General features: G+C 38.4%; 1 protein-coding gene across 1 annotated transcript in view; it reads left to right on the top strand.

Moving 5' to 3' along the window:
• Nucleotides 1-1,073: 1,073 nt before the first annotated feature.
• The window catches only part of LOC118773541 (zinc finger protein 644-like), a 36,866-nt gene continuing 12,389 nt past the window's right edge, over nt 1,074-25,550 (top strand). The window contains exon 1 of the mRNA XM_036522522.1: nt 1,074-1,162. The gene's annotated coding sequence lies outside the window, so the exon portion shown is untranslated. The remainder of the gene's footprint in view (nt 1,163-25,550) is intronic.

The raw sequence follows: 25,550 nt of genomic DNA, 5'->3' as shown, positions 1-25,550 counted from the left end.
CAGTTGCACTTCTGTAAAAATACCACTGTGCCCCAAATATTCACAACGACTCACAATACTTTTTTCCACAATGTTCACCACCTTTCACCCTCTTACACAGGGCAAAGTGCTATAGCTCAATGGTTTTTTTCTAAAAAAAAAAAAAAATGTCTATACTAACAAAACATTATCCAAACCCATGGCAGAGTGTGCCCTTCTGGCCACCATCTCCAATTATTATTATTATTTTTGTCTTGCAGTTGGATTCAACGCACATGTATTGCTATTTAATGGTTAGGCTGCCCAGATGGGAGATATCAATACTTAGAAGCATTCTAGCCGGTCTGTCTTGGAAACTTGAATTATATCCAAATAGTGTTTGGTTAAATGAGCTTAAACAAGAGAAAAATAAAGCTGAACTTCAAATCTAATTTAGCTCTTATCACGTACGTACATTAGATATTCTGTCATCCTCTCTGGGTTTTGTAACATTCATTTATCACCACGAAGACTGTATTTACAAAATAACAAATTATCTTCTCTCCCTGAAAATAAGGTCTATAGCTATATCGCTATGATTCAAAACCACAAAACCAGACAAAAATACACCCTGAATCGTATTCATTGTCCCTTGCATGCGGAATTCTACCAGCACAATAACACTTAATTTCTAGTGCACATAACTGCTGAAAAAGAAATATTTTATTGATAAACATGTCTCGGTTTCAGAAACGTGCTATAATTATTTAATATAATGCAGGTAGGGTCGTGCAACTTCACACTATCCACACACTTTCTTCCAAGCACACATATACCCACTTCAGCCAAGAATTTGTAAACGCTCTGCCTGGAATAATCCATATTTTGAACAGGGGAACCGTGTAATGTATCGTGAAAAGTACAAAAAACACAATTATAAATAGAATAAAACATATAAATGACATAACACAAATTCTAAATACAGTATTATGCCATGTGTACTAACTAACATGCTGCCAAATCATCTCAGAGCAAGTCATAATTGTTACACCTGTTTTGAGAACATCCCTCTTGAATTTGTAACTAGTTTCATCTGCAGAATATCTGGTAAAATGGCGGCTGTAAAATGGATGGGGTACGAAAGCGAACAATAATCAAGTGTAGCGGTTAACTTCATTATTGTCTCATTTTCGGCATTGCAGAGGTAGGTTCATGGTTTCGATCAGACTAATTAACATTTTCCTTATGCTATCTTGGCGCTGTCATTGCTGTAAAAGTCCTGAGTCCTGTTGGGATCCTTACTTTGCTATGGAACCTAATGGACATGGCAGCATAAAATAACAGAATGGAAAGGCAACGGAAGGACTCAGACAAACGTGTCTGATGCAGCGGGATGGTTGGACCAGATTGTCAGTGAGTTTCTTGCATGCTCTTGTCCTTGAAAATAATTTTCCAGAGATACAGATACAGAGTTTTGTTCATTTGCTTACAAGTAAACAAAAGTTAGAAAGCTTAAAAAAAAACTTTGCAATTGTCCTAGCTTGCTAGCTAGCGATCTGTTAGAATAGAACTTGGCGTTTTAGCTAGGTACCCCTTCTTTTCCGTGGCTTTTGTCAGAGCCGATCCAAAGCACTGCCAATCACGGAATATGGTAAACCTTTTGACTGATTTCGTCTTTTTGTACTTCGATTGTCGCAGCTGCATCCGGTCTGAGATTTGACACTTCAAAGCTGTAAACGAGCAAGAAACGTTGGCATTCTTCAGCCCATCAAGGTCAGGGATGGCGCATACTGCACCTTACATGCAGTACATGCATCTTAGCAGCCAACATATTTTCTGGTGCTTCTCATCTGACAAGATTTTTCATTTTGTACCTCTCTCCTTGATAAAGGCCTACCTAGCATGATTTATAAAAATAGCACTCTGGAACACCATCATTCGTTAAAACCACAAAAAGCATTTTTGTTACAAATATACCCGTTCAAAATGAGTACCGTTATGATTATTCTCCATAATAGGAAGGTTAAGTTGTCATTTTTTGCTGTTTTTTTTTTTTAAATCAGACTATACAGTAGTGCCTTAGAATTGTATCACTGTTTAATCTGACTTTCACTTCACAATGCTTTAACTGCTTTGAAGGTTACACTTGATTCCCTTCTTCATTGTATATTGTTGATATGTTTTTCATTTGTCATGATTCTGTATGTCATATTTCCTCAGGAAAGTGTTTGATAGACAAGATACCTTTAAATTCATATCAGCATCTTCCTGTACAATATGTACATGTCTATCAGAATCTACCTGGTGCAATACCTCAACAGAAACATAATACTGTGCAATATGTGAGGCAACATCAGCAAACACTTAATGGTTGTGCAATATTCATATACAGCTAATGGTTGTGCAATACCCCTGCTACTTGAATATTTCATTCTGTATTTACTGTGTCTTTACACTGTGTCTTACTTATTTATATATCATTTTACCCTCTATTTATTGCATTGCTTGCCTACTCTATCTTATTCTATTCTATTTTATTTTATTTTTATTTTGTATCTTCATTGCTGCATTGTTTTTGATTCTCTAAGTGAGCAATTTCTGGCACAATAATTTTCTTCGGGATCAATAAAGCTTTATCTTATCTTATATATAAAAATGCTTTATTTCAAGCTTTCCAAATGTCAACAGGATTGAGTTTTAGCAAGGGTTTTGCATATTGTATCTGCACTGTATTTGTATTTGTACCCATACCCTCTGAGTATAGCCTACTTTTTCTGGTGGAAAGAAGAGTATTTTTGGATTTTATGAGGAAAATGCCAGGAATGGCAAGCATTTGACCTCATTTCATTTATGAGACACATTTGTGTCTGGAGTAAGTTGTGCTAAGTTTGTGGTGGTTAAGTAATATATATATATATAGTGGAACTGATCTGACAAGGGGGTATTGGTTACAGCTTGCTGAATATCACGGTGAAACCATTCTCCTTGTACGGGGTCAAATAAGTTAAAGGAAGTCTGTCACCTTAAGTGCCTCCTCTGGCTCCGTCTGCTTGAATGCCTGCCCCCTTAATAGTTTTCTTGTATCATGTGACAAAGAAGGAACAGTGTGTGCCACTTGTTTCTCACCTGGCAAATGGGAGGCTTTAGAATGGCTGAAGCAGAAAATCACGCATCATATTGTGGCAATATAATGTAGTCCAATTTATTAGTGAGTGACAAACATGAGGAAATTTTGATCTGTGCTGAATCTTCATGAAAAGGTTTAATTTCGCTGTATGGCTTCGCTGAAACACTTCAGTGGTACCCTAAATGTACAGTCTTGTGTTTTTGGAATAAAAGGAACGGTTCTGTCGTCCATTTGAATTTTTTTTTTTTATCTGTCTCAGACTGATAATTATATAATTAGATAATTAGATAATTTCCATGTTATTTTTGTTCTGTGTTTTATAGCTCTTTTCTCATGGAGAAAGAAAATGTTTAATTAAAATAATTCTTATATTCATTAAGTAAATTTTGCAACACACCTGTTGCTTGTTGTAAATATGTTACCAGAAGGTCTGTTCTGACAGATCTTAGAATGAGCATTGTTGAGGATTGTTTATTTTGATTGATTCAGATGGTCCTTCTGCTGTACACTTATGGGAACTCTGGTCAACAATAAAACTGATTTCAGCCCACAGTAGTTCATGTGAGGCTGGTATCTATATATATTTCATTTACTTTTATTTCTGATGTAACCATTTGTAAACCATTAGTGCAGTGTAACTTTCATCTGTGGTCCTGGGTTATCAGCCTCTGAACCAAGTGTAGTGAAATCTGTTTATGGCTCTTACTAGCTAGGTGTGAAATGGTATGTGTTAACCAGAGGTGATAATACTGAAGACATCTGCTCTTCTCACTGGTGTTAAACTAGATCACCCTTCCTTTTGTACAAATCCCTCTTGATGCAGTTTTCAGAACACAATATTCTAATAAAATTCCTTGCTTCTGTGGCTGCAAATTGAGACTCTGGGGAGAGTTCCAATGGGAACACACCATCCTAAATTAGCAGCTCAACCAAAGAACAGCTGCTGAGACAAGATATTTTGGTAATCTGTAGGATCTACCCTGAGCATTGAGGCCTACGCAAGTCTATTAGTGTGAAAAAATTGACAGTTCTTTTGGGGGTAGATTATGCCAAATTATCCTCAGTCATCAGTTATCATCGCTTAAGCTCCCTTTCCATACATTTCAGCCACGAGGCTAAATGGACAGCAAATTAGAACATTTTAGCCAAAACAATTTGTGATTGTACTATTTCAGTGATGATGGGGCTCATGGTTTTGTGTGCATGTTTGTTTTGGCAATGTCAAGGTTAAAGAAGTGGTGAAGCTGGAAAAAAAAATATGCATATGTTGATTTGGAGCATTTTCAGTGTTTGCTTCGGAAATAATGAATGCCTCACCATTAAACATTCCAGCCAAATATAAATTTACCTTTTTGTACGAAGTCAGTTAGGTCTGCTCTTTGGTTTTGAACAACTGAGTGACAAATCACTCTTGTTTTTTACATTAAAGATTATGAAAACAAAGTCAGCCTGAAAGAGGATATATCAATAATCATTTCCTTGAGAAAATAGAAGTCAGGTAAGCCTGGCAGGAGCTTTCTGAGTTAATCCACCAAAGACTTCATTGGAGCAGAAGGGACTCATGGTCAGTTTGGCCTGCATTCTGATTTTGGTCACTGATCTGTTGCTTTACAGATATTTTATGAGGTTTTCTTATTCTTATTGTTCATACAGTATATAGGATTGACATTTTATTTACTAAAGTCATCACCTTTAACATATAACCTGTGCAAAACAGCAGCCTTATAAAATGAAGAACCTTTTGAAATAACTATTACAAATATCAATGTCATTATCAGTTTTATAAGTTGAATTATGAATCTCAGAATGTCCTTGTCTTTTGCAGCATTCTAACCTTTAAACAGATTGTGGAAATTGCATGTTGCTGTAAAATGTTTTCTTAATTGTACTATGCCCCATAAACTATGTTTGATTTTAAAGAGTACTGTAATGTAATGTTTTGTTAAAGATATTAAATAGAACTTTTTTCCAGTTTCTGTAATTTTGCAGAATGTACAAAGCATCTCCAATACTGCTGCTATTCACCTTAAGTCATTTTTTTGACCTGCAACAGGACACTTCTTCAGAAAGATAAGCACACAATGATGACATGTAGGGCTGAAACGATTCCTCGACAAACTCGAGCAACTCGATTACTAAAATTCAGCTTTGTTGAATCCATTGTTGTATCCATCACTGTGTTTTGCACGGATGATTATTACTGTTGCACAACGCGCTTACACTGTGGACACGTGACGTGAAGACGACGTGATTTGATGGCGTGGATTGCAAAATGGAGAAAGAGAGAGAAAATGGCCAGGGGCGAAGAGAAGAGACAGGCCAGAGAAAATGACAGAAAGTGTCCAAAGTTTGGGATCATTTCAAGCGGAAAAAAAACGAAACCTCTGTACAGTGTGTGTGTATTGTAAAACCGAACTACCACAATAGCACAACGTCAATGCTTCAGCATCTCAGCAGAAAGCATCCAGTCTACGCATCCAGTCCACAGAGTGGACCCGACACGAGGTAACATTAAGGTTAGCATTTAACATAAATCAATATGATTGCTAGTTGAGATGAAGGCTAGTAAAGAATGTACATTAATTATGGCTATATGTAATGGCTAGTTAAGAACGTAAATTAATATCGTGGCTAGTTATGATATCCCTAAGTTAGCTAAGTTTTGCTCAAGAAAATAATCAGAAAATAAAATGCTGCAGTCAATTTTATGAAAGCCTGAGCTTCATTCAGCACACACACACACACACAACGGGGTTTCGCTAGCATTTTTTCTTGCTGGTCCGGTGTCCGGAAAGAATTTATTTTACTGGACAAATTTGAAACTTGGCCTACCTGTCACGTTTCAATAACTGTCTATGTTACAAACACAAATCTAATGTACACCTAGGTTGATGAAAGAATGACAACTACCTCAAATCAGTATGACTGTTAAATGAACAGTAACAATTGAGCAAATCCTCAACATTAGCTGCTAAAATGTAGGCTATTATCAAACATCTGTAACCTGTAACATCTGTAGCCTGTTTAAAAAAAGAGGCTAGGCCTACATGGCATCAAATGTAGCCTATAGGCTACCAGGTAACATTTTATTTTCTCCTTTTTTGCATAGCGGCAAAGTCCTCTGCTGCCGACTTGAAATCAAACGTGTCCAATGTGTCTTTGCAGCTTGCAATGCACATAAGCCGCATCACTCTCTCCTCCTCCAGACGATTTCGCAGCGCCGTCTTAATCCGATTCTGCAGAGAGAAGCCCCTTTCTGCTGGCACGCTTGACACAGGCAGAACACAGGCAATTTTAGCCAGTGTAGCCCAGTCAGAGTACAGCTTGCTGAACTCATAAATAAGCACTTTGCAAGCTGTTGCAAAAGTTAAACCCCCATAACCGTGAAGTGCCATCACGTCCTGTTTAGGCCTCCATTATAGCTACGTTTTGTATGAGCATTATTACCACACATTTTGACTAGAAAGTTTTTAATTTATTGATTTTTTTATAAATTTTACTAGGCAAAACCGGTAATTACCGGCTAACGGTAATGCTGACACACACACCCACACATATGCACACACACACACGCACACACACACGTTCTCCTCTAATAGTGACTACGTTTACATGGACAGCAGTAATCAACTATTGACCTCATTCTGAATAAGACAATATTCTGATTAAGGTGTTTACACGAGTTCCTTTTAGAATATTCCTTTCATGTTCCTGTTTTACATGTTATAGAGCATAGATCAATTAATGGCACATGTCTATTACGTTCCTACGTCACACCGTCCGATGTTCCCTCCAGAATTTCACGTAGGCTAGGCTATTGACATACAGTTCATTATGGTACCATACACTGTTTTGGGTGTTTCATTTTTAATTTTATAGAAGCTTCAAGTGCAGTGACTTATTTGTCAAGCCATACAACCAAAAATGTGCTTTCTTGCTTGAAGCCATGCCAAAAATCTTTCAGATCTTTCTAAACCGTCTCTGGACATGCTCTCATTTGCTGTCAAACGGTTGACCACTGCCATGTGTGTATGTGTCCTGTTGCAAAATGCAGCAAAAACTCCCACAGGACGTTAATAGTGTGATTAAGGTGTGTACATGTCTTCGATAATGCGACTAAAATAGGAATACTCCACGTCTTAATTCGATTAGTGTTTACTTCGAGTATGACCTTAACCGGATTAAGGTAATCAGAAATCACTGTTTACATGGTAGTTTCTTAATCAGAATATTGTCTTAATCTGGTTAATATCGGAATTTTGTTGTCCATGTAAACGTGATTAGTGATGCATAAAATACCCCAGAAAGTAAAATATCAGGTGGTGTGAGTAGCAATTGGAGCCTAAAATGCACCAATCCAATACAGCAAGTATATTCAGTTTAGTTTGATTGCAGTGAGTAGGGTCAGCAGGTGTAGGGCAACCCTTCAACATAGTAAATAAATGTACATTATCCAGTCTTATGAACTTACAGTATATATTATATTATTATTATATTAGTTTATTATTATATATCATATTATATATGATATTTAGGCCTAGTAATAAATATCAACAATAATTATTATTTCACCTCTTTTTCAGTAACTCACAGCGTCGTATGGACAGCTTCTTGCGGACAGCTGCACCATGTTCATTTGAGCAAGCAGCTGAGTTCACAGACAGCATTTTGAAAATGATTGTCACAGACATGCGCCCGCTGTCCATGGTGGAAGATGAAGGCTTTCAGAAGATGATTTCCACTTTCAATTCCAGGTACACGCTTCCTTCAAGAACCTACTTCATGAAAATGATGGAAAAAGTATGAAGAAATCAAAGGCAAGTTGAAGAAAACCCTTAAGGAGACTGACAGCATTGCACTCACAACCGACATTTGGACGAGTGTTGCTACAGAGGCGTATTTGAGGGTGCCGTGTCGCTTTCTTGGGGAGGGTTAGGAAATGGGGTCCCACAGCCTGACAACGATGCCCCTTGAAGAGAGACACACGGCTGCAAATATTGCAGAGTGGCTTGAGGATGTTGTTGCCAAATTCGACATTCCACCAGAGAAATCAAAGCTGTTGTCTATGACAATGGTGCTAATGTGGTAGCAACGATGAAGATTTTGGCAGAAAAGCGTGGATGGGCATCAGTGCGATGTGCAGGTCGCACCCTGAACTTGGTTGTGCAAAGCGCTCTGAAGAACCACCAAGCTATTTCCAAGTGTGTGGCTGCTGCAAGATGCCTTGTTGAACATTTTATGAAGAGTGAGCTGGCATGCACCAAGCTAAAGGATAAGCAGCAGCAAATGGGCACACTTCAACACATGCTGGAGCAAGACGTACGTACTCGCTGGAATAGCACTTATCACATGTTATCCAGGCCAACAAAGATGGCCAGTGACTGCTGCACTCTCGGACCCAGCAGTGACTCCCAGAGTCAAACACCACTACCTTGATCTCAAGCCTGAACAGTGGAACCTGAATGAGGAGCTGAGCCAGGCCCTTGAGCCATTAGAAGGAGCTATGGTGTCTCTGAGTGGGCAACAATATGTTACCCTCTCTGCACTTCCACAGCTAGTGCAAAGCCTTAAGAAGTCCATACAGATTTCAGCTTTTGAGACTGCAGCAGTAAGGTCATAACAGGCTCATATGGCAGAACAGGTCACAGCAAGATGGAAAGGACTATCTGTGTTTCAACCTGAATCTCCAAACACAGTCCTAATTGCTGATGCTCTGGATCCCAGGTTTAGAAAACTTAAGTTCTTGCCTGCTGACAAAGCATTGAAGGTCCAAAGCATAGTACAAACCATGGCACTTGCTGCCAAAAAGGAAGCAAGGCAGCCCAAGTGAAAATGGAGGCTCCAGCAGAGCACAAGACAACCCAGTAATGCATGCCAAGGGTGCAACATCGTTCCTTGACAACATACCGGGATCATCATCAGACTCCAGCACCAGTGATGAAGAGGTTTAAACCAAACTGTGCAGAAGGAGGTCTTGATGTATTTCGGAGAACATCCCCTGTCCAAGAAGGAGAATCTGCTGTCATGGTGGAAAACAAATGCAGCGCGCTCTCCAACGCTGGCAAAGCTGGCAAAGTCCGTGCTGTGTATTCCGGCAAAATCTACGCCATTAGAGCGTCTGTTTTCTGCAGCAGGAAACATTGCATCAAAGCGCAGGGCAAGCCTTACTTCTGAACATGTTGATATTCTCACTTTTCTTCTTTGCAACCACCACATGCTCCTTTAAAGGCTTACACACACACGCATACACACACACAACCGGTATAGAGACAGAGCGCAACGTGTCATCGGAGGGAAAACCACGCCCCCGTGGGGGAAAACATTCCGTGAAGTTGAACAGGAGTGAATGGGAAATTGCAGGACACTGTGTCTTGAAACAGCTTTAATAAAAAATGTCAAAGCCAGCCTATTTCAATACCCTTCTGCCTGAAGAAAGGGCCAGATATATAGAGAAACTAATCTGATTGGACTCCCTTAGTGTCCCTTTTCTATTTCAAAATCAGTGTTATATGCATATGTTAATATGTTTGTATGTTGTATGTATATATGTTTTTATGTGTTTTTTTTAGTTAAAATATAAATTGCAGTTACACTTGAGGCATAAAGACTTTAGCTGGTGAAAATGATGGCTGGCGACCAGTGGTGTACTAGCCATCGGGCAGACCGTCAAAAAATCAATAAAGTTTTTACCGGCCCCCTCTGATGGTTCAATTGGGAGGACTGAGAAATGAACGTTTATTTCAATAACAAGATACCATAATTTCATGAATGTCTTCACTGTTAAGGCATGCTGCACAGCAGTTTTCAATGACACACGTTCGTATGTAATCGTTTGACACTCACGAAGTCACGTCACGATTAGTTCAAACAGAGCTTAGTTGCGTATAAGCTTATCAACAACGCGCTCATCTAACCTAAATAAAATAATGCATTGTCACCCCCGTTTTTTTTTTTTATTATTAACGCTAAATAAAACGAGTTTTCAGTGTTAGCTGTGTGCTGTTATCACAGCAAGCAAACAAGCTAGCTTGCTAGCTAGCAGGTTAAAGGGAACTTCAGGACCGCTGATGTCCAAGTTGTACCTAGGTAGCATTAAACATTAAACGCATGCTACGTGACGTGTATTCAGAAGAATATAATTGTTTGTAAAGTCCATGCACATTAACTAATTATGAGGTAGTCTCAGTTGTAGACAGAACTTGAGAATCGTATCCAAATACACTTTAATTCCCGAGCACACGCCCCGGGGCCAGTCCTAGGGGATAAGTCCAGTGAATTTCTTTCCCCGTACACCCCTCCTAGCGTGTTAACTTTGGAAATCAACTAGCCACAGTAGCTGGTAGCTAAATGTTAATGTCAAACCCTGATTACAATGTTATTCTCCACATGTACTTTCCAGAAGGCCTTATTAAAAATGACTAATGGATAAGCCATTTAGTCCGTCCCTGCAAACATGAAGATCGACCATAGATTGGGTACTTCGGTAGCTAGCTAACTAGCTAAACTAATATATCTGGAGAATTGGAATCAATCATATACAAATTTTAAACAACAAATGCTCAGATAAAGAATTGATTAACTTTTTGAGCTACCTGACACAAAATGTCTGCTGCACACACAGACGTGAATAGTATCGGGATCCCATACGGTCCCCGTGGCTAGGGAGCCCTCCTATCTGTTAGCTTTAAGCCAGCTATGATGTCTTTTTGGCTCCGTTTTGCGTCTTGGAATCCTGTAAAAGCCTAAATCAGGGTTAGTTATCCTATTTGCCATGCAACCCACCACGCAACAGCTTTTTGGCATGGTTGCGATTTTAGTTTCAAGACAAGAAAGAGAACTGCAATTCAAATCAATGGAAAGTGCAGCGCTGTTTTCCCCCACGGCATGGGTGTGGCCTAAATGCGCTCTGTCTCTATGTAGAGACATTTAAGGAGGTGTATTCTCATGAATAACTTTCATTACATGTTGGCTTTGTAAAAGCACACAGAAGTAAAATGTTTGATGAAATTGTATGTGTGGACTCTTGTTCCATCCTTCCTGTCCGCTTGTTTCTCCCTCCTGCAAATGCCACAAAGCCTTCCAAGAAAACAGTAAAGGCTTACGTTATGCCTGAGCTGTAGTTAGGTAGAAACTTGCAGTTATGAAAGTTAAGTTGCACAACTTAAAGGCAATGTTTATGTATAATAATAATAAAAAATATTATTCTAAAACCATACTCTGTTTAAAGAAGATGTTTGTACATATGTTACTTTGTTTGCTGAAACATAAGTAAGGTAGCAAGCCATGCTTGTGGGTACAATAGCATCACCAGATATTTGAACACTCAATTGAATCACTCTAGAGTCCAGCACTCTGAACATAAGAAGTATCAAATTTCTTTCTGGCTTGATTATCTTACCTACTGACATTTGCACTGTCTCTTCATCTACTGTGATGTCATTCATAGTTTTAGACTCTTCGGTGCTAGCATCATTGAAATTGTTTTGTCAGGACAGGTGATAATTTTAGTGTTCTTGCTATTACTCTGATAATTGTTCATATGATACCACTAGGTCTGAAATTAGTGTGACAATAGTGTGCCTAAAAATGTAGGAATTGATCATAGGTGTTTGCATTTAGCCTGACCCATGTAGATTCATGTTTGGCATGCTTTGTTATGTCTGCTCAGATGTTTGAACAAGGAATCTGTGGACACAGAGGGTGATAGCCTGTCTCCGTTAACATGCACCAACATATAAGTGTCGCTACCACCAGCATGCATGTTTCTGCTTACCACAGGTGTGGCTGAGCATGAGCAAAAGCATGCTTGTTCCTTAAGGTTTAAGACCTGGAAGGTGAAGGAGTCATTATAATAGCATTATTGTCAGCTGGTGTTTGTAAGCCTCTTGTCAGTTCACAGAGTTGTGTAAATCAAATGCATTGTTCAGATCATTGCTTATGGAAATACTCTACACTGATGAGCCAAAACATTATGACCACCTGCCTAATATGCTGTTGGTTCTCCATGTGCTGCCAAAACAGCACCGACCTGCCGAGGCATGGACTCTACAAGACCCCTGAAGGTGTCCTGTGGTATCTGGCACCAAAACATTATCAGCAGATCCTTCAAGTTGCGAGGTGGAGTCGCTGTGGATCGGACTTTGTCAGTCCAGCACATCCCAAAAATGCTCAATTGGATTGAGATTGGAAAATTTGGAGGCCGGGGCAACACCTTGAACACTTCATCATGTTCCTCAAACCATAGCCGAACAATGTGTGCAGTGTGGCAGGGCGCATTATCCTGCTGAAAGAGGCCACTGCCATCAGGGAATACCATTGCCATGAAGGGGTCTACCTGGTATGCAACGATGTTTAGGTAGGTGGCACATGTAAAATTGACGTCCACATGAACGGCCAGACCCAGGGTTTCCCAGCAGAACATTGCCCAGAGCATCACACTTCGTCCACCGGCTTGTCGTCTTCCCACAGTGCATCCTGGTGCCATCAGTTCCCCATGTAAACGGCACACACGTGCACGGCCATCCACGTGATCTAAAAGAAAATGGGACTCAACGGACCAGGCAACCTTCTTCCACTGCTCCAAGGTCCAGTTCCAACGCTCGCATGACCATTGTAGACACTTTCGACGGTCAGCAGGGTGCGATGCACTGTGTGTTGTGACACATTCGTCTCATAACCATCATTAAAATTTTCTGTGACTTGTGCCACAGTAGACCTTCTGTCGGTTCAAACCAGACGGGAAAGCCTTCGTTGCCCTCGTGCATCGATGAGCCTTAGGCGCCCAACACCCTGTTGCGGGTTTCTGGTTTGTCCCACCTTTGACCACTGTCGGTAGGTACTCACCACTGCTGACCGGGAGCACCCCACAAGCCTTGCTGTTTCAGAGATGCTCTGACCCGACCCAGTCCTCTGGCCATAACAATTTGGCCCTTGTCACTCAGGTCTTTACTCCTGCCCATTTCTCCTGCATCCAACATGTTGTCTACTGTGGCACAAGTCACAGAAAAGTAAGCGAACAATCTACCCAGACCTTGACATGTGCCCTTGTTTGGAGATGATCAACATTATTTGGTTCACCTGTGAGTGGTCAATGTTTTGGCTCAGTGTATTTTGATTTACTTACTGATTGACAAAATCAACACGATCAAGCCAAATCTATTGTCAGGACTCAGGCACGGACTCAGACGCGGACCACGAGTGCTCCAATTCCAGGCGTTTATTAGCAGAATCGTCAAACAAGCAGGCAGTCCAAAAACAGGCAGGGTCAAAATACCAGGTAGGCAGTCCAAGGGCAAAACAGGAATCAAAAACAGAAACAGGCAGGGTCAAACCGTGAAAGGCAGGCAGATCAGGCAATCAGGACAGAAGGGCAGGCAAAAACAATGTCAAGGAACAGGCAAGGCAAAAACCAGCAAAATCCAAACAGGAAAACAGGCGGGAAACAAGACAGGCAGAAACACTGAAACGATCTGGCAAACAACACAGAGACAAGCAGGGTAGATATAGGGCTGGGCTGATTAGGTGATGGGAGGCAGGTGTGCAGGCAGGCAGGTGGAGACAATCAGGTGGGCGGAGACAAGGCGGAGAGCGGGGCAGGGCTAGAACACAAGGAAAACAAAAGCACATGGACAGGGAAAAACCCAAAAACACAACAGCTAGGGGGCGGGAGCCCTGACATCTATCTCTTTTTTTGCTAGCTCTTCTCTGGATCAGTTATTTTAAATGTATTTTTATGTTATCTTTTCAAGTTTGTATTTATTTGTTGCTAAAGAAATGTACAGATTGTATTATGCAATGCATACTATGCCAAAAAGGAAAAAGTTTATTTCAGTTTATACCAGCAAACAGCATGGAATTGCACTAGTGGGAGATGTGCAGCATGCCACTCCTTGACTTTAACTGGAACAATGCAGCAATTTCCATTTTTTCCACTGCTCTAAATTGGGGCTGTCAACAGTAACATGTTAATACATGCAATTAATTTAAAGTGGATTTTTGAACATCACTTTACATTATAAAAGACTTCCAGGTGACTTGATTGATAAAAGCAAAGTAATCTGTACTTTCTGTCAGATAGAATTTCAGTATTACAGAAGTGCCTTGAATTTGAGTTATCACTTATGAACTAAACATTAAAACATGCTCATCAAATTGCTAGTGATAGGTGTGAACAGCTTTTTCAGAGTAAAAGCTTTATATGTGGAAACCGCTGCATGCCTATGATGTAAAATGCATCTAACATGATGTCTACAGCATTGCAGAGTGGGTCACAATTGAGTACAGGCCACTTAACAGAGTGAAGGACTCAGTCTGTGGTATATTCATAGACTAGTTTGTTTTAGCAAATGGTGCAGTGAAAATAACTAGGAGAAAAGGTCATTTTTTGCACTGTGACTCTAGTTTGTCTTTGTTTCTGAGGTGTCTTTACAGCGCAGGCTTTTTTTTTTTTAAAAAAAAACATATTATTTATTTTTCAGGATTAGAATTTTTTAAGAACTTTTAATTTTACCTCCAATCCAAACAATCTGTAGATTTGTAGTTAATCTAAATATTCATCTTACAAAACACACAAAAAATTATTTTTAATAGAGGTCAACAGATATGGGTTTTTTTAGGATCATTACCTATTTTATTTAAAGCTTACTTTTAGGTTATGAACTTTTCTAAACCACTTGGTTATTCACACTGGTCAACTGATCTAATCTGAGTAGTTGTCCTAGCTCATGCTGAATTGAATCCCAGGGAGCAAGCATCATGATTAGTGAAGGAAATGTTTTACGCCTCTTCCCAGCCGAGCCGATGCAAATATATCAACTGACCAGTAATTCTAACATTAACTTTCATAATTTTTAAATCATGGGACAGTCCTACTTAAGATTCACAATTTGTTAGGTAGGTGAATCACTAATGGGAACAAGCCACAGTAAACCTGAAGAACAGGTCCATAGTAATTTCTTGGTAAGAAAAAGCCAGTGAAATATAAGTGAATATTGTGATTAATTCTAAGCCTGGCCAGTTCAGTGCAGAACAGGTGTAAGTAAGTAAGTAAGGTGTAAGTTATTTGATTGTTACTTAGGTGATAGATGGAGGCAAAAGGGCTTAGAATGGGAGATTTTTCATTTCTATGAAGTAATCTTGGCAGAGGTACCTTGTTCTGCATTACCTTTGTGTGTAAGTCAGAATGGAGTAAGGGCAGAGAACGGCACTGAGAAGTAAGCAACCGCCTCAGGCAGCAACCCACAAGGTCCATCAAAAAGGAAAGAAGAAAATATCAAACATGAAATATGGAGGGGAAACAGGAGTGACAGGAGGATAAGAAAGTCCTTCAGATCACTTGGAGATGCATTCCTCAGGTGGAGGAAGTCAAGAGACAACCTCAGCTTCCAAACCGATGAGTTGACATGACATTAGGTGTCTAGTGGAAGTGGTTATAGCAACTAGCTAGATAACTATGGGAGATTTCACTAATGGGACAACAGTGGATAAATTTGAAAGTAAGAGTAAATATTGCTACTTAGTGGTAAACATTTAATTTTCCAGTTTTTCTTGCTGTGGTTGCTTTATTCAATGTATCTTCAGAATAAAGGTGCTTGCATTTTAGCTGTCAAATCCAATCTGATCACTTTGGGTGATGTTCATTTTCTCTGTAGTTGTCCTTATTGGCTGTTTTACATATTTTTGCAAATGGATGCGTAAACATTTTTGAACCTCTATGAATTTTGGGTTTAAAAGAAATTCCAAGTGCAGACTGATCCCTTCGATCTGGGTTCGATCTCAGCCATATTATCAACTGACAATGACTGGAAGCCCACAGCAGCAAATGGGCTTCTTCCCAGCCAGGGTAGGGATGGGTATCCTGTTAGAGCTTCCTTGTGTCTCTGCTGAGGTGCCCTCTCATGGTTTGTGAGGCACCTGTGACATCCCTCAGTAATGCCAGTGGAAATCGGCCCACCCTCCAATTACGGCGTGCCATGTGTGATTTGCAGTATGAAAAATAGCTGCTGACTTGTGTCTGCGTGTATCGGTGGACATAGCAATAATGTGTGATAAGCTAGCTGGCTATAATAACCAGCTAGTGAACTGATAATAAGGAGCTGACTATTATAACTAGTTAGTGAACCAGCCAGCTTGTTACACATTTGGATTTTAAAACGTATGTCAGAAACTCATCTCCTGATGTCAGAACATGTTCACGATGATTAACAGATGAATAATTGTTTGTGTGATTGTGGTCATCCTATTAAAATAAAATATGCTAGCTGCTATTTTTTCCACAGGCAAAATCAGTTGAGCATTGGGACAGTGTTTTCCTTTATCACTCACCTGGTGCTGCTCCTTTGCACTTGTTCAAAAGAAAAAAAACACTCAGAAATAAATGAATAAGAAATCAAAGAAAGAATAAATATATAAGAATACACATACATTTGCATTTTCATTGATTTTTTATATGTATAACTGGTTTGTATATATAAATGTATTTAATACGTATAAAAGTCTTTAAATTGATCATTCTTTTTCTGAAGAGGATTATGCTATGATTAACTGTATCACACTGTTTTAGATGGTTAACCAACTCATTGCAATCATCATTCAAATAAAGGGGTTGGTTTTTTATCTAGAGTGCTAGTTTTAACCCCTGCTGAACTCCATTCATGAAAATATGGTAGTGAAGTTAAAGTGGGCACTGCTATTTCCAAATCAATGTCTTCTTACCAGGGTTTATAATGTAACCTTTGCATCTTCTCAATTTCATCCAAGGTCTTACACAGAAGTGCATATTTAGGCCAGTATTAAAAGTGCTATTATGAAGACCAAGCTCCACAACAAAGCACAATACTGAGCTAAGGGAAAATAAAACAAAGTAATAAATGACTGTGATTTCTGAAACTGATAATGCCAAAAACCATCCTTTGTGAATTTTTCCTGCGAAGTCTGTGATATATGGGCCATAACACTGGTAGACAGGATACAAAGTACCTATACTTTAAATGCCATGGTTGAGAGTGAATTGAAACATCTCTGATTCATAAATGCACTTATGAACAAATATTTCTGGACTTCAGATCTTATTATGCACATATGTGGAATGTTTCAGCCTAGATGTATGTGTGTGATATCTATAGCTTTGGCTTCATTCAGCCTTCTTATCTCACTCTGTACAATCGAGTGAATAGAACCAGCTGTGAGCATCTATAGACATTATATTTTCTATTGCACCTCTGTTGTAGCAATGAAGCCCATAATGGCACAGTTGTTACAATATGCACTGTAAAATATGTAGGCAATTAAAAAAGGCAGCCACTACTTGCTAATATTCATTTCACAATCCTTAGGTGAGAATGGTGTTAATGGAAAAATGAAGGTATTTTGAAACACAGACCAATGTTTAAAACCAATGTTCAGTATTTAAAAAATGGTCTGTTAAATATGGTTTAAGAACACTTGCAGTTACTGATGCTTGTTACATATTATGCTGTGAGGAATCACACTTATCCATCGCAGTAGCTCCGCAGTGAGAGTGTTGTGGAGAAACCTCCTGCTGGTTTTTAAAATCAGAATTTCTTGTAAATGCAAATTAATTTGTTTAATTATTATGAAAGTGAGGAAATTTGTTCCCACAGCTAGGCTATATTACAGTTGTATCACAGATCAGATCACATCAGTAACTGCACAGAAAATCTGATATTTCTGTACAGATCCACCTCTGGAATGTGGTTGGCTAAAGCGTAGATGCCCAACAAAAAAAAAAAAAAAAAATTAAATTACAAGCATCTTGACACAAAAGTAATAATAATCATATTGGGTGTGGCCAGGCACCTACAGTCCATGTGTGGTGGATGTAAAAATGTGAGATGAAATAATTAGTGCTTGTTAGAACTATGTATTTCAGTCAAAGGCTTATTTTTTCTATATTGCTACAGCTGGATACTGTGAACATTTTTCCATTCACACAGGATTTTCTCAAAATCACATAACATTTGCTTAGTACAAGCTCTCATCCATACCAAATTACATGACTTAAGTTTTTACGTCATCCATTTATACACATCATACATTTTTACATGTAATTATTAGCTTGTTTTTTCCCCATTTCATAACAACAGATATAACATGGAAGAAAAGGGATTTTTTGGGGGGGGGGGGGGGGGGGGGGGATTTCTAAGACAAAAAACTTTTGGACAGAAGATGAAATGCAATTTGGCATTTCAAAATGTACTGAGAGAGCTTGCACTGAGCTGGGTATGGCCAAATGAAACAAGATATTTATTTATTTATTAGTAATGGGAGAGTGAGAATTCATGAACCCCTAATTTGATGGAGCTATCATGCACTGCCAGTGACATGCAGATATGAACCAATCAAAATGTTTTGTTATGTGATGCAAAATCTTTTGATCGGTTCAATCAAACTAAGTGATTAACCACATTTTGTGGTTAGTCATTAAGAGATTCATGAAGTCTCACACTCCAGTCAGCAGTAATTACACAAATGTGGGTCATGCATAATTACTGTTTTCAGTAACCATGTAATATGAGGTATGATAGTATTCTGTTCTTGAGATAACTTGGTCAGCCTCTCGTTCTCCCAAGTCAAATAATCTTGCTGTGGAAGAAAGGAAAGGATTAAAGATAAGTTCTGGATGAAGCAAGGGGAATCAATGGCAAGTTATTAAATACTGTCTTATACAGTATTTTATATCTATCTTTACAGTGCCCCTTTAAGTATCAATGAATCCATTTTAGGAGGATATCATCACTAATAATGAACTGAAGGATAACACTGCTCTGGTGGCATGGAGGGTGACAGCAGAATACTGCTGTGCCCCAAGATGTGCTATGATCCAGATGTGCGGTAGCATGTCTACTTGCAGTCTTTGCAGCTTGAACTGTGACATGGTTATGTAAAGTGCTCTGAGACTGTAGCTGGGTGTGATCACCAGTCCTGACAAATTAAAAACAGAGCTGTCAGTTACGTGTGTCAGTGGTTCCCAGACTTGGCAGATTGTTAACAGTGGCAGCTCTTCAGGCACATTCCCCTCTGTCCCCCCCCTCCCACCCCCACTCACTGCTTCCCTACTCTCAACAGCCAAACTGAAACCCACATTTTTGTCATAACCTCAGTATACTATCTTTAGGTTTTTATACAATAGATTTTTAGTGATAGAATTGTTTCTGCCCGTTTATGAACTTTGGAATTTGAATTTTGTGTAATCAGGTAATCATGTGTATATTTCTAGACGAGTAATTGCATGTCACTCACTTTGACTACAAGGTAATGCATTTTGTTTCTTGCAGGGGCACAACTACAAATTTTGTTGGGGGCGGGGAGCCAAATGTATCGCAAGGCTGTCTAATAATGCAATGAAATGTGACACAAATCATTTATAATAGCAGATCACACTGGTGTGTCACAGTGCATTGGTGATTTGCACTCTAACAGACCTCCTTCATCTCATGTCATTTTAATAGTAATATGACATAAATCCAGCTTGTTTCCTCATTTTACTGAAAAACCCAGTAAAATACACATATGGGAATGTTTACTTATTCAGAGGTAACTTCAGAGCATATCAGAACACGCATTCATTGAGGTTTGTTTGATGCATAGTAATGCTTTCACTACGCAGCAAAGATGTTGTATACTACTAGAGATATGCAAACAACAGTGAATTCACAAAACCAACAAACTGTTGTTACAAGTGGTGCCCTGAAGAGTTTGTGGTATGGACATATGTGCAATGGGAAGACATAGCATGTGTAACAGACAAGTTAAACTTACTGTTTTGGAAGCTGGTGTTGCTTCTAATAGAGTAGCAAAATGATCAGGTGTATACAATTGTTCAGACATTTTGAGTTATTATATTAATGACCTTGAAACCTTGAAACAATACTTGATACATATTGGTGATTTTCATTTGTTTAAAGCTGTATCAATGATTATGTAGACTTTTCAAATAATGCCATAACCCTTATTTGATTTTAATCATTTTAATATAATTTTCCCTTTTATAGTGAATTATTTTAAACTAAAACTGAACAGTCAACATAGAGTGACTCAGTTATTATGACTTATGTTTAAAATTAAGCATTGTAAAGAGATCATTCCTTTGAGCTGTTGTATGGATTTCTTGATTAACCTCAGTGGTGTGAAAAGTGCTTTATGATTATGTTTTGCTCGGGTAGAGTATCTATTACTATTAAGAACCAAATTTGCTGTACTGAAATGAGTCTTTGCCACGATATATTTGGGGTTTGTGCACTCTGCTGTAAAGATTTCCTTCATTAATAATATTCACCTTCTGGGTTCAGTTCCATCAATGTTAAAACAAAAGTATGCCATAACAACCACACCATAGCCCTTTATCTGGTAACGATAGAATGGAAAACAGTAATTATTTCCTTTTGAGGTATAGACATTTGTTTCAATGACTTTTTACCAAAGATACAGATGTTAGTTCCTATCTCCTGAATGCTTTTAGATGTTTTGTCATACAGTATATCTTGCTTTTAACTTTACACATGTTACAGACTGGCGTCACCACTTGGTGGCAGAATATGGCCACTTTTAGCATCTTATCTCTTGGCAGTTTTATATTATAAATGAAAGACTGCATTCTAAATGAGATGTGTTTTTGTATCTTAAGTATTCATTGTAGTTGTGTCTGTGATGAGACATAAAATATGGACTATTTGTAATGCACTAACTATCCATTGTAGCCCACTATTAAAGAAACAGCATTCATTCACATCTGTATTTGATTGAATCCATGTGGCACATTTGGACATCTAGAATACTAACAAATAATAATTTTAGTTATTATAATTGTATGTGGGTATTCAGTGATGCTTGTAATTTTAAAAACAAATAAAACATTATTTTAAAAAAACAAATATTGTGTTATTGTGTCATAACATATGAAACTACTGAAATTCTTTCAAATTTGATTGAATAAGAGATGAAAAGTAGATGAATTTATGTTAAAACACTCTGTGTTTATGAAAACAGTGCTTGTTTTATTCAAGACATTGATTGCCTGCTGCACTTCCCAACCAAGTCCTTACCAAAACATGACTGCAGAGAACTGAGAAGACGTGTTATTAAGTGGCTAAAAGAGATTCCAGAATCAGTACTCCCAAGGCTGCAAGAGTAGATGTAGGTTTATACACACTGAACACCAATTAACCAAAATTTAAATTCAGTCTGTCTATTGATTGAAAGGGTGAGGGCAAAAGTCTGCCACTAAATTGGTAGCAAACCACCTAAACCTTTGGCATTTTCTGTCAAAGTTGTGGTCTTACAGCATTTTCCTCATTAATTTTTCACAAAGCAATCATTTATTTCCTACATTTTGAAGTGATATTTTAGAAACTTGCTTTTGCGGTGTATAGGTTAGATGTGATTACATTCATACACCAGAGAAACTAGCTGTTGGAAGCATGGTGAGTGAAATTTGACATTCAGAGACAAGTATTCTGGGTGCGGTGAGTAACACTATGATTAACCTTGCTTTTCAATGAATTCTCAAAGACATTTTTGAAACCATCTTTTGAAATTGACTCACCTTGCGGAAACATGTATTGCAAGGAATATTAGTCCTGCCATAGTAGAGAATCTTAGAAACATATTAAGTGACTGTGAGTGGAGATCAACTGGACTGACATGGTAATTGCACACCAGGTAAAAATGAAGATGCATAGTATACTGCTGTATTTTAAATGATCTAATTTCTCAGTCAGACTGGATGTTGACCTTTTGTAATTTTTACATGTCTCATCATTTTCACGACTTTTTATCTTTTATTTACTTAAATGTTGTCAGAAATTACTAGTGGTGTGAGAAATTGTCATCTGAAGATATGTGTCGATAATATCTGTCTCAATTTCAGTTGCTAACAATAGTTTGAACATAGAAAGTGTTATCTTTTTCATAATAAGTGAAGATATCTAACAGTAAATTGCCAAATTGCAAATCTATTGATTTAACAGACCTCCCTTTCTCTTGGTGTAGTTGCAGACTTGAGTGCATAGCCTTTGATGAGCAGGGCCTGAATGAATGCTTGTATAGCTTTTGAAGTGCAAATACATGTTAGAATGTGCTCAGGAACAGACAGTCAGTCAATAGTTTATTGGCAAGGCTTCTCTTATTTTCATAATTACATATGTTGTTCTGGAGAATTCTTCAATCATCAGGCATGACAGGTAGAGGCGGTTTCAATGCTTTTTCCATTCCTGGCCATGGTTGGTCCCGCAACTATTTTGGGAATAGTTCAATGCAATTGCTGTTGTAACCCTTTTTTCAGTGTGGTATCCCAAGTCTCAAAACATAATATCTAGTTAAGGTAACCACAAATAACCATAAATAAATATAAATAACCAATTGAATTTTGTGTGATGTTGTACTGGAATGTAAATCTGTATTTAACTATGTCACATTGTAATATGAATATGATGCTAATTATAATTAGGACTATTTGCTGTTCATTGCCTTTGGCGTAGACTGATCAAAAGAAGCAGTTGAAGGGAGCACCTCTAACAGATATGCATACATAATTGCTATCATTTTCAGCTGTAAGATGCTGAAATGAATACAGATAAAAATGCAATGATAGGCTCAAATTAGGTGTTTATTATTAGTGAATCAAAATTTGTTGATGAAAATGGTTTGTAAAGGAATTCAAGTGTGGTGAGTGTGAATTAAGTGAAAATAAATTAAGCAGCGGAAGGAACTTGTTAAAAGATTCTGTTTATTGACTTACAGCTAAGAAGGGAACTATTAGTTATTTGCAGCTACAGAGGAAAAAAAATGATCTATCACACAACCAGCAACTGAAAACTGAACTCTTGCTATTTGATTAGTGAGTCAGCCCTGTTATCTGTTCTTTAATGTTGCTCTCCAAATTTAAAATTCAATTACAGGGTCAAAACCTTTTAAATACTGTACTCACTTTATACAAAACAATATTTAACAGAGTTCAGTTACTCAGGTACAAGTATAGTTCCCTTTACTGTAATCAGTAGTTGAGTGTAAATGTTGTAATATGTTGTTTTCCCTGCTTTCCCTTAGTATTTGGTACTACAGCTTCTAGTGAATGACACAAAGTTATGGGATTTGCTTATGTTCACTATGAATACACAGTGTTGCCTGTATTGCAGTACCCCATGGATACGATTATATTAATTGGTTTGAAGAAAGATTTTTTTCTTATTCTTTTGTATACATTTACCATTATACTCATTAGCTTCCTTTTGCCTCCCAGCAAGAGTCTCCTTAGCTTCCCCCTGGGTCTCCTGGGAGGCAATTTGCATCTCCCCACAGATCTTCTTTTGGGTTATTGAGGAAATATTACCCCTGTTTGCAGTGCTTCTTTGATTTATTTGTTGCTCTTACTGATAGAGTAGTAGTCAAATGTTAATGAACAGTGCCGGAGCAGACCCCGGTATGAGCTCACTCTTGATCTGGGTTGAATAGGTATGATTGACAGCAGCCCTGAATAATTCTCCAGCGGCAGATCTGTTTAACATAAGTGGACCTTGGGAAGTGGCATGGGGGTCTCAGTGCAGGCCATCCCGGATGTATTCAGATGCCCCACCTCTCTGATCATGTCCAAGTGTGAAGTCATCCTCTCAGGGTCAGTCCAGGGAGGGGAATATTGTTGTTTTGCTTAGAGCACTGTCTTATTTGTATGACTTGGAGTGTCTTTTTTTTGGAACATGTAGATGATGTGCTTCCCCACACTGGGGCAATTCATATGGTGCAGGCTGCCTCTTTTCCAATAGTTGTGTCTCGCCTGGATTTTAACCTAACATGGACTCCTGCATACTAACCACCATTTTGCATTTATATAAGCCGTAAGTATGTGTATGTGGTTTATTCGTAGGACACATTTTGAACTACTGAAGGAAGTTCACTATACAGTATATATTCATTGAATATCACAACGTAGCAGAAACTCAAACATAGTGAAAATAGAAACTGAAACTATATTGTTTATACTGAAAGGTATTGAAAGGGATTTTATAATTGCATGTGTTGTCAAAAATGAAGTAGAATCTCCAGCTAGGATGGAGAACAAACATAAATCTCCAGTGTCCTTTTTTTGTTCCATAAAGTTTTGACTACTGATGTAACCCCAAGAACCATGATGTTTAGCAAATCCATCCACTTGGGAAAGTTCCTGCTCCTACCAGCCCCTTGAATGTGAGAGAAACCTCATTAAAATGGCCACATGCATGAGAAATTTAAGACTGCTCGGTTTTTAAAAGAAGTTTTAAACTAACAAAGCCTTGGGAAATCCCCATCAAACATTCCTCCTTAATCCGCTTAATTTTGAAAGGTATTGTTTAAAGCTTCAAAGTTTATATCATTTAATCCTCCCTAACACTACAGGCAGCAAATGAGGCCATGTCAGTAGCTTGAGCAGATATAATCTACTCCACACACCAGAAATCCTCCTTCAAGACAAGGTTGCATAGGTTTCCTGTGAACTTGCCGTTTGATGTTCCTACCTGCTTGCAAACATGACTCCTGTCTTAACCCAACTGTCACTTGTTCCCTGTCCCCTTTTATCACACAGAATGTACCTGGTACCCCTTTTTCATCAGTAAAGCTACTGTCACTAAGCAGAGATATTTTATTTATTCACTTTTTGTGTTATTGATGGTAAGTCAAGGTTTTGAGTTTTACTTTTTGCAGGGGGTGTGATTTTAATTTATTTTAGACAGCCCTTCAAATGACCATGGCTTGTTTACTGCCTTATCTGAGAGTCAACTGTGAATTTGGCAGGGGATCTGTTTCAGGTTTGAATGCTGGTGAAATTAATGTTTAACTCAACATAGACTTGCAGCAGTGTTGCATTTTGATTGCTCTAAAATCTGTTCACAAAATCTAATCAGGAATTTTTGTTGTCATTTCATGTTCTTTGATATTGATACTGATATACTGATGCCCATGTTGTAACAGTACTGGCCAGTCTGTGCCTGATACTGGATATTTCAATCAATTGGATATAATGCTGCCTCCTGGTTGTTAAAATAAACCAGAGCCCTGGCTTCAATCCAGCTCTTGGCACTGGACTTCTACAAGTCTGGGCTTGTTTCAAATAAAGACCAGAAACTTTCTCCTGGTAAATTAAATTCACTCTTAACAGAGGAAACTGTGAAGTGTAATGTGCTTTTGTCTCTAATTTTATTTTATTTCCTCTTTCCCGCCCAGTATGAAATCTATCCTTAACCTCTTCTGAATATTAAAATATAATTTGGCCCTCTTTTTGTTCTCCTTGGGTTCCATCTGACTTCAGCTGTGTTTTGTTCCCTTTGCCATTTGCCATTTCCTTGACTCTTACCTGTTTCTTGTTTATCCTGTTCTCCTGCGGCAGTCAGCTTCCCAATTTATTGCAATGACTTGCACATTTCATTTCTCTTGTGAAACAATACAAATCCTCACTAGGCACATAAGTGAGATCCTT

The sequence above is a fragment of the Megalops cyprinoides genome, chromosome 2, assembly GCF_013368585.1.
Source record: "Megalops cyprinoides isolate fMegCyp1 chromosome 2, fMegCyp1.pri, whole genome shotgun sequence".
NCBI lineage: Eukaryota > Metazoa > Chordata > Actinopteri > Elopiformes > Megalopidae > Megalops > Megalops cyprinoides.
The sequence above is the reverse complement of the archived record's forward strand: the minus strand, read 5'-3'. Positions and strand labels throughout refer to the sequence as shown.